The 10,218-nt window shown below is 38.8% G+C and overlaps 1 long non-coding RNA gene across 1 annotated transcript; it reads right to left on the reverse strand.

The window, feature by feature from the left end:
* Window positions 1-1,146: 1,146 nt before the first annotated feature.
* Window positions 1,147-9,847, reverse strand: LOC105887768. The gene is made up of 3 exons (XR_001161590.2): window positions 9,438-9,847; window positions 8,954-8,961; window positions 1,147-1,156 (listed from the first exon to the last, which is right to left on the reverse strand). It is a non-coding gene; the product is annotated as an uncharacterized LOC105887768 (long non-coding RNA).
* Window positions 9,848-10,218: the final 371 nt, after the last annotated feature.

Consider the following 10,218-nt stretch of genomic DNA (forward strand, 5'->3'; position numbering starts at 1 on the left):
GAATATACTAAAAACCATTGGGTTGTTAAATTAATGAGTTTGATTGAATGTGAATTATATTTCAATAAATCTGTCAATATCAAAAGTTAAATCATGTTCATTATATACTTTAAACAGTATGCTGATATTTTCTCAAAACTCATCTCTATTCTATAGCTGACTTCGATGTTGAATCTTGAGTCCTATTTTGGATGTTCATTTTTTGGTTCACATATACATGTGTATATATATGTGTGTGTGTGTATACATATGTGTGTGTATTTTCAAATGTTTTCAATCCACAAAGTGTTTAAAATATAGACAAAAATATTAAATTCTTCAAGGAAAAATAAATTAGAGAGGACTTTATGATTTTTTCTCCTTTTACTATTTCAAAGAATTCATGTACATATGTTTCTGGAAACTTTCTACCCTTTTCAAAGTTAAAGTTTGTAACTGAGGCTTGGCTCCTGTGGCTCAAGTGGCTAAGGCGCCAGCCACATACACGTAAGCTGGTGGGTTTGAATCCAGCTCGGGCCCGCCAAATGATAATGATGGCTGCAACCAAAAAATAGCCGGGCGTTGTGGCAGGCACCTGTAGTCCCAGCTACTTGGGAGGCAGAGGCAGGAGACTCACTTGAGCTCAGGATTTGGAGATTGCTGTGAGCTGTGATGCCACAGCTCTCTAACCAAGGCGATAGCTTGAGGCTCTGTCTCAAAAAAAAAAGTTTGTAACTGAGATATGCTTTACATGGTTGTGGACAGTATCTTTATATATTACCTAGAGTGTTTTCTTATAATTTTATGTTACCTTAGTATCCATTCTGAATCTAAGTTTAATTTTTTCATACCACAAGCAGGACTTAGTTACCATTGATCCAGTTCCCAGTTTTCCACCTTCTCCAATTTCCACATCCTTGTAACCATCTCTCTTTGGGACATGAATACAGAACGTACTTGATGCACCCCACTTATTCTATATCCAACATGGACTACGCAGACATGCTACTGTGAGAACTGTCAGTATGAGCCCATGGAATTCACATCTGCTTTCTCTAAACTAATCAATCTGCTTGGTATTTTCCTGGGTGTCATAAAGGCCTCAACCCATAGTTTCTGTCTCTTTTGCTCACTCCCCACATGCTGGTTGAGAGCTCTGCTTTTCAGCACCCCTCTTCTCTCTAATCTATGAGCAATAAACTGTGTTTGTTATTTCAGGTGTTTTTGTTGTGTTGCTTCCTCTGAATAAACACACTCAGACTGACTACCACACCTAGACCTAATTTTCTTTCCTTCTTCAAGGCTCTCTTAAAGAGTGCCTATCTTGGCAGGAATAAACTGAACATGTGTCAGACAAGAGACACAGTGGCATCTGCCAGCATAAACATGTTTCCTGTGAGAGGGACACCTGGTTATGAGTTGAACAGTTAGGCATTAGGCCATCTTCCAGGATAAGGAATTATCTCATGAAAGGGACACTGTAAACATCCACAACCCAATCTGGAGCCCCATAAGTAATACAGTTTATACTCCCTTTGCAGAGAGAGAGATTTCAAGACCAAATTGAAGAGAAGTGCAATTCTGCTCCGTCATGAACTTATATGTCCTATATTCTACCAGAAGTTGTAGCTCTGAATTCATTTCCTGGCATTTTATGTATTTTCCCCAACATTTTATTCAATGATCAAAATAACTTCCTTTTATATCTTTTTCAATGGTTTTTGATTTGTGCTTTCTGATTCTGATATATGGGTGAATTTTTTAAATTAATTTTCTTTCAAACTTCTGGGGAGGATAACATAGTAATTCAGTATTTTTACTTAAATAAAAATAAAAATTAAAAAAAATCATAGTATTTAAAATAATACATATGAAAGAAGATGCTAAATTTTAATGATTGTTTTAGTATTAATTTCAATAATAAATATTCATAATACAGTTAGTAGATAAAAGAAAACCTCTAATTTATTTCTATGCAGTGTAATTTATGAATAAGAATACATGTTATTTATTAAATAGTAACTCATGCTATAATAGAGTGTTTTTCTAATTTAAATTTCAGGCTCAGCTCTACCATCTGACACAGTGAACAATTGACCAATGGTATGAACTAAAATAAAAGTCAAGTTCTGATATAGCATGAGTGAACCTCAGTAATCTCTGTTTTAACACATTTTGCAGGATATCCTGATATGTAGCCAAGGCTGATAACCATTCAACCACTGTTCTGACTATCCTGATTGTACTGGATTTATAGTCCTCTTCAAATAAACGTTGAATCTTAGGTAGCCCACAGATCTCAGCTTCAGGTATTTTATTTTAGTACCCAATATTACCTTTATAATTTGAATGTATTCTACACTTTTATGTTCTAGGTCATGCCATGGCTGATTTCATGAAGGTTAACAAAATGAAAGAATAGTAATGATTGGCCTTGTAAAACCAGAAAGTCCTTTTATGGATGTTAGGAACTATAGAGAAGGATTAAGTAGAGTTTAATAGTTAAACTACTATGTGGCAAGGCACTAGGTCTTTACAATAGAAAATGCACTAGACATGCAATCAGAAATCCTGGGTTTAAATCTAAATTCCTACTTTGACTTTCTATGAAACTATGAATATAAATGTGTGGTGATAAAGAGAAAAGGATCTGGAACAGACTGACTAAATGTTCATTCAAATGTAGACTCTATAATTTGCTGTTTTGGCAAAATACATGACTTCTCTGTGTCCCTATCACTCCATCTGTAAAATTAGAATGATGATAATAATAGTACCTACTTCATAAAATTGTTATCAGGATTAGATGGGATGACATGCTCAAAACATATACGTTGATGTTTAGCAAATTCTCAACAATTAATGTTAACTACCAATATTATAATTGTCATTAATTTACAAATAGAAATGTATCTACCTTATTCCTAGATTATTGTACGGATTAAGTGATCTTATATTTATACAGTCACTTGTCAATATCCATTATGCATCTACTACATGGTGAATATCATTCAAAGCACAGTGTACAATATCATGATGATGCAGAAATGTCCTCAGAAAGCTTATAATCTAATAGGGGAATTAAAAAGCACCTAAAATAAATTGATAGAATACATAATAAAAAGTGACCTTGTGCTGAAACAGATACACAGGAAACTTCATCTGGAAAAACTAGTTCTTCATTTTATATGTAAACAGAAAAAACCTCAAATAGCCAAGACACTACTCAGAAACAAAGACAAATCAGGTGGAATCACACTACCAGACTTCAGACTATACTATAAATCTATAGTGATCAAAACAGCATGGTACTGGCACAAAGATAGAAAGATAGATGTATGGAACAGAATTGAAAACCAAGAGATAAATCCAGACACTTATCGTTATTTGATCTTCAATAAGCCTATCAAAAACTTAAATTGGGGGAAAGACTCCCTATTTACCAAATGGTGCTGAGTGAATTGCCTGGTGACTTCTAGAAGACTGAAACTGGACCCACATCTTTCACCTCTAACAAAAATTGACTCTCACTGGATAAAAGACTTAAACCTGAGACATGAAATCATAAAGATTCTTGGAAAGAGTGCAGGGGAAACAGTTGAAGAAATTTGACTGGGAGAAAACTTTACGAGGAAGACTCCCAGGGCAATTGAAGCAATACCAAAAATACATTATTGGTATCTGATCAAACTAAAAATCTTCTGCACTGCCAAGAACACAGTAAGTAAAGTAAGTAGATAACCCTCAGAATGGGATAGGATATTTGCAGGTTATGTTTCCGACAAAGGTCTGATAACCAGAATCCACAGAGAACTCAAACTTACCAATAAGAAAAGAACAAGTGATCCAATTTCACTATGGGCAAGAGATCTGAACAGAAGCTTCTCTGAAGAAGACAAGCACATGGTCTACAGACACATGAAAAAATGCTCATCAGCTTTAATCATGAGAGAAATGCAAGTCAAAACCACTTTGAGATACCATCTAACTCCAGTAAGAGTAGCCCACATAACGAAATCCCCCAAATACAGATGTTGGTGTGGATGTGGAGAAAAGGGAACACTTTTCCACTGCTGGTGGGAATGCAAACTAATATGTTCCTTTTGGAAAGAAGTTTGAAGAACACTCAGGGATCTAAAACTTGACCTGCCTTGGATCGTGCAATTACTCTACTAGGAGTATATCCAAAAGGCCAAGAATTAGTTTTCAAAAAAGATATTTGCACCAGATTATTCACTGCAGCTCAATTCATGATATTCAAGTCATGGAAGAAGCCCAAGTGCCCATACACCCATGAATGGATTAATAAATTATGGTATATGTATACCATGGAACACTATGCAGCCTTAAAATAGATGAAGTCTTTACCTCTTTTAGGTTTACATGGAAGGTCCTAGAACATATTCTCCTAAGTAAAGTATCTCAAGAATTGAGGAAAAAGTATCCAATGTACTCAGTACTTCTATGAAACCAAGTTATATTTACTCACACTTTCTTATGAAAGATAAAACACAACTACAGCCCAGGATGAAAGAGAGAAATGGAGTGGGAAGGGAGGGGAGGGGGAGATTTAATAGAAAGGTAAATGACAGGACCACATATATGGAGCATAGGGTGCAAGTCAAATCTGTCAAGTGTAGAACATAAATGTCTTAACACAACAATCAAGTAAATGAAGCAAAAGCTATGTTGATTGGTTAGATGTAAGCATGTCAGATTGTATAAGAAAAAATCGACACATTGTACCCCACATATGCATAAATGTATTCATGATCTATGTGTATATGACTTAATAATTAAAAATAAAAGCGTTAAGGGAAGGAAATGTTCACTTCCCAATAGGGGCTTTTTGGATGGGCTAGCATTAGCTTCAGGGCCTAAAGGGCTAGTAAGACTTAACAATCAAAAATTTAGTGGGACAGCCAAAGTCATTCCTGGTGGTCACAAAGTGTGAAGAAAAGTATAAAGATAGTTAAGACAGATTGTGTAGATAAAACCATAGTATAAGCCATAACGTACTCATCACATTTTAAGGCATGAAACTCTTGAAGCTTATAGAAAAACATTCACTGGCATGATGGCTTTCTATGACAAATGGGAAACCAGAAAATTGCACACTGATTTTTGCAAGAGAGTGTGCATGAAGCATACTCAAACAGTACCATTATGTTATCAACCTCGACCTAACCCAGTTTGCCTTTGTTAACTGGGCCAATTCCCATAGTAGAGAGCAGAAGAATCTGCTGACCTGTGTGTTACCCATCGCCCACTCAGGCACACTAAAGGATGGGCATCCATTTTCAGTATTCCTAGCTGAACTGCAGTTCACATTAGAGAGGAGAAAACTGCAGCCACTGTATTTCTTGGCAAGCTGCTTGAATAAAAATAGAGATCTGCTGACTAAGTATTCGCTGTATCTGCAGACATTTCCCAGCTGGGGAAATAGACTTTTCTCCCCTAATTTTTCCCTTTTTGAATGTTTACTTAAATTAGACCCTTAATCTTCATAAAAAAAGTGTTTGGGGGAGGGAATTGGAATTTTTAAAATATATTTATAGTTATTTGTTTTAATTCTGTGTTTGTTCCAACCATTCTTATTTGTTAATCCTAAAATATGTACTTTTCCTTTTTGAAATGAAACAAGACCTCCATGTATTAGACTTTGAGCCTACACATCAAAACAGTTTGATTTTTATTTAAAAAGGAGAATCTAAGCTTATGATACCATTACTTAAGAAATGTATTCTGGACTCATTGGAGATTTAGAACCATATGGGAAGATGTTGGTGAGCAGGTATATTTATTCATTCAACTAACACTTCTTAAGCACTTGCTACTTTGAGACCTTATTCTAAGTACTCTGCATATGTTAAATTCCTTAATTTTCAGAGTAGTGTATGAAATCCATGCTATTACTAGCACTTTGCAGCTGAGAAAACTGAGTCACAGAGAGACTATATAACTTGTTTAAGGTCACACAGCCAGTCAGGTTAAGGTGAGATTCAAACCAGACAGTCTGGGTCTAGGAGCCAAGCTTGTAACCAACATACTATGCTACTTCTCTGCACAAATGATGATTTTTAAGGACAAAACATCCGATTATAAAAGGGACCATAATCTCTGATCTTCTACATTTTATTTTCTGTCCTAATTCATGACAAAACCACTGCTATTTCTGCTTATTGATAATATCACAGCCCAAAGGAGTGATATGAAATGATCTTGCCTCCATGTGACAGTACTATTAACACTCTCTAGGGTAATATCAGCTCCCAAACCAACAACTATAGCTAAGGCATATGGTTGTTGCAAACCTTCAGTGAGATAACACGAGTGGACTTTCCTGTTATACAGAAGGCAATTCATGAATACCGGAAGAATTGAAAGGGATTAAAATATGTGGTATTCATGGGCCCTCTTCTATAATATGCTTTTTGCAAAAAAAAAAAAAAAAAAAAAAACCAATCAACCAACCAACACATAAGCAAAAAATCGTTCATTTAACAAGCATGTGTACTTGAGTGCAGCGTGTTTAAGTTCCCCTTCAGTCAGCGTAATAGATATTGCGCATACAAAGCTTATAAAATTATAAATATATTTCAATTAGTTGGTAAGTGAACATTGTTATGACTACATCATCGAGAGGAAGCACATGTAATCTATGACTTAAAAGCATGAACTCCAGAGCTCAATGGCCTAGGTTCAAATCCAGGTTTTTTTCTTTTTCGTATTAACTGCGAAATCAAACACAAATTGCCAAACTCTCTTTGCCTCAATTGCCTAGTTTGTGAAATGGACTGGGTAATGCCACCTACTTCACTGGTTTCCCCTGAGGATAAACTACACCAATTCACATGGAACACTGAGAATGTTGCCAGACACATAATAACTGCTATATAGATAGTAAAACTCTTACATAAGTGTTTCCTTTTACTCTAAATAAATTTGAAAACCATGGGTCTATAACCCATGTAAGAATATATAGTCTATTGAAAGAAGAAAAATTGGTTATGTGCTAGTATTTACCAAGCACAGTGCCAAGAACTGAAACTTAAAAAATAAAAAATAAAGAAAACGTCTGTCCTTTAGAAGTGTAGCCCCTGAGGAAGGTGAGCAAACTCAGCGAAGAGGGAGACTGATTAGAGATGCATTAAAGGAAGCAGGGCCTTTTAAAATGAAGGTCCTTCTACGAAAGGTCAGTAATAGATATGCAATGGTGAGCTGGGGGCAGTGTTTGTAGCTCAGGCTTATGAAAGCATTCTTGTTTTGTATTACAGAGGGAGAATAATAGGTGGATCCAAGGAATGCAAAAGGGAAGGCAAGAGAAGGAAGACCTGAGGTTGTAGAAATGGTGATTAAACTTTTCATAAGAACACAGATGACTAATTTTCCAAATCACTTACATTCCTCAGAGGTAAATAATCACACTTTTTTTTTTGTTTGGATACAGAGTCTCACTCTGTCACCCTGGGTAAAGTGACATAGCATCATCACAGCAACCTCAAACTCTTGGGCCCAAGCTATCCTCTTGCCTCAGTCTCCTGAGTAGCTGGAACTAGAGGTGCCCAACACAATGCTCGCAAAATAGTGCACTTCTCCCTCCCTTCTCCCCCGCCCCTTCTGCCTTAGACTGTACCAACTTTTCCTAATGGGGGTTTGGTTTAGTCTCAGTTGGTATGACCCTTCTTCCCACCACCCCTACTTCTGCCTTGGAGTCTACCAACTACTCCAAATGGATGATTGGTTTAGTCTCAGTTGGCTTCACTTCTTCCCCACCCCTTCCACCTTGGACTCTACTACTAATGGGTGATTTGTTGTCTTAATCTTAGTTGGCATTTCCCCCACACCTTCTGCCTTAGACTCTACCAACTACTCCTAATGGGAGATGGTTGAGTCTCAGTTGGTATCACCCTTATTCCCCCCCACACATCTGCCTTGGGCTCTCTCAACTACTCCTAATTGGTGATGGGTTTTCCTAGTCTCAGATGGTATCACCCTTCTTCCCCCAACACATTCTGCCTTGGACTCTGTGAACCACTCTTAATGGGTGAATGGTTGTCCTAGTTTCAGTTGGTATGGCTTCCCCCCCAAGATTATTACTTGGACTCTCCCAACTACTCTTAATGGGTGATGGGCGTTCCAAGTCTCAATTGGTATCACCTTTCTTCCAACACAAAATTGTACCTTCGACTCTACCACCTACTGCTGATGGGTAATTGGTTTAGTCTCACTTGGCATTACCCTTCTATCCTGTCCTCCACTTCTGACTTAGACTCTACCAACTACTCATAATGGGTGATTGGTTGTCCTAAGTCTCACTTGGTATCTCCCTTCTGCCTTAAACTCTACCAACTTCTCCTAATGGGTTATTGTTTGTCCCAGTCTCAGTTCTTATGACCCTTTCTGTCCTCCTCTGTTTTTCCTTGGACTCTACCAACTACTCCTAATGTGTGACTGGTTGAGTCTCAGTTGGTATCACCCTCCACCTCCACTTCTGCCTTAGAATGTACCAACTACTCATAATAAGTGAATGGTTTAGGCTCAGCGCCTGTAGCTCAACTGGCTAAGGCGCCAGCCACGTACACCTAAGATGGCGGGTTCGAATCCCCAGCCCGGACCCGTGAAACAACAATGACGGCTGCAATCAAAAAAAAATAGCGGGGCGTTGTGGCGGGCGCCTGTGGTCCCAGCTACTTGGGAGGCGGAGGCAGGAGACTCGCTTGAGCCCAGGAGTTGGAGATTGCTGTGAGCTGTAATGCCATGTCACTCTACCCAGGGGGATAGCTTGAGGCTCTGTCTCAAAAAATAAATAAATAAATAAATAAGCGAATGGTTTAGTCTGAGTTGGTATCACCCTTTTTCCCACTTACATCTGACTTGGACTCTACCAACTAATCCTAACATGTGATTGTTTTAGTCTCAGATGGCATTACCTTACTTCCCACACCAAGCTTATGCCTTGGACTCTATCAACTACTTCTACTGGGTGCTAGGTTGTCCTGATACCAGTTGGGATCACCCTTATTCCCTCCCTCCACCTTCTGCTCTGGACTCTACCAACTACTCCTAAAGGGTGACTGGTTGTCTTAGACTCAGTTGGTATCACCCTCCCCCCCCCACTACTACCTTGGACTCTTCCAACTACTCCAAATGAGTGATTGGTTGTCCTCTTCTTCCCTCCTGCTCCCCTTTCTGCCTAACACTCTACCAACTACTCCTAATGGGTTATTGGTTTAGTCTCAATTGGCATCAAAATTCTCCCCCACCCTGCTTTTCCCTTAGACTCTACCAATCACTTGTAATGGGTGTTTAGTTTAATCTCAGGTGGTATCACCCTTCTATTTTCCACCTTCTGCCTTGGACTCTACCAACTACTCCTAATAGGTGACTGGTTTAGTCTCAGTTGGCATCACATGTCTTCCCCACCCACCTCCTCTCCTTTAGACTCTACCAAGTACTCATAATGGGGGATTGTTTGTCCTAGTCTCAATTGGTATCTCCCTTCATCCCCCCTGCTTCTGCCTTGGACTTTACCTACTACACCTAATGGGTGATTGGCTGTCCTAGTCTCAGTTGGTATCACCCTTCTCCCGCCCCCTCTTTTCTGCCTTGGACTGTACCAACTACTCTTAATGGGTGACTGGTTGTCCTAGTCTCAGTATTACCCTTCTTTCCCCCATTTCTGCCTTGGAATATACCAAATATTCCTAATGGTTGATTGGTTTAGTCTCAGGTGGTATCACCCTTCTTCACTTCTATCCTAATAACTGATTGTTTGTCCTAGTGTCAATTGGAATCCCCCTTCATCCCCCCTGCTTCTGCCTTGGACTTTACCAACTAATCCTAATGGGTTATTGGCGGTCCTAGTCTCAGTTGGTATCACCTTTCTCCCGCCCCCTCTTTTCTGCCTTGGATTCTACCAACTACTCTTAATGGGTGACTGGTTGTCCTAGTCTCAGTATTACCCTTCTTTCCCCCACTTCTGCCTTGGAATATACCAACTACTCCTAATAATAGATTGGTTTTAGTCTCAGTTGGTATTACCCTTCTTTGCTTCTATCCTAATGGGGGATTGTTTGTCCTAGTCTCAATTGGCATCCCCCTTCATCCCCCCTGCTTCTGCCTTGGACTTTACCAACTACTCCTAATGGGCGATTGGCTGTCCTAGCCTCAGTTGGTATCACCCTTCTTCAGCCCCCTCCTTTCTGCCTTGGACTGTACCAACTACTTCTAATGGGC

Source organism: Otolemur garnettii, unplaced genomic scaffold (assembly GCF_000181295.1).
Source record: "Otolemur garnettii isolate 467f Iridium unplaced genomic scaffold, OtoGar3 scaffold00117, whole genome shotgun sequence".
In the NCBI taxonomy this organism is placed as follows: domain Eukaryota; kingdom Metazoa; phylum Chordata; class Mammalia; order Primates; family Galagidae; genus Otolemur; species Otolemur garnettii.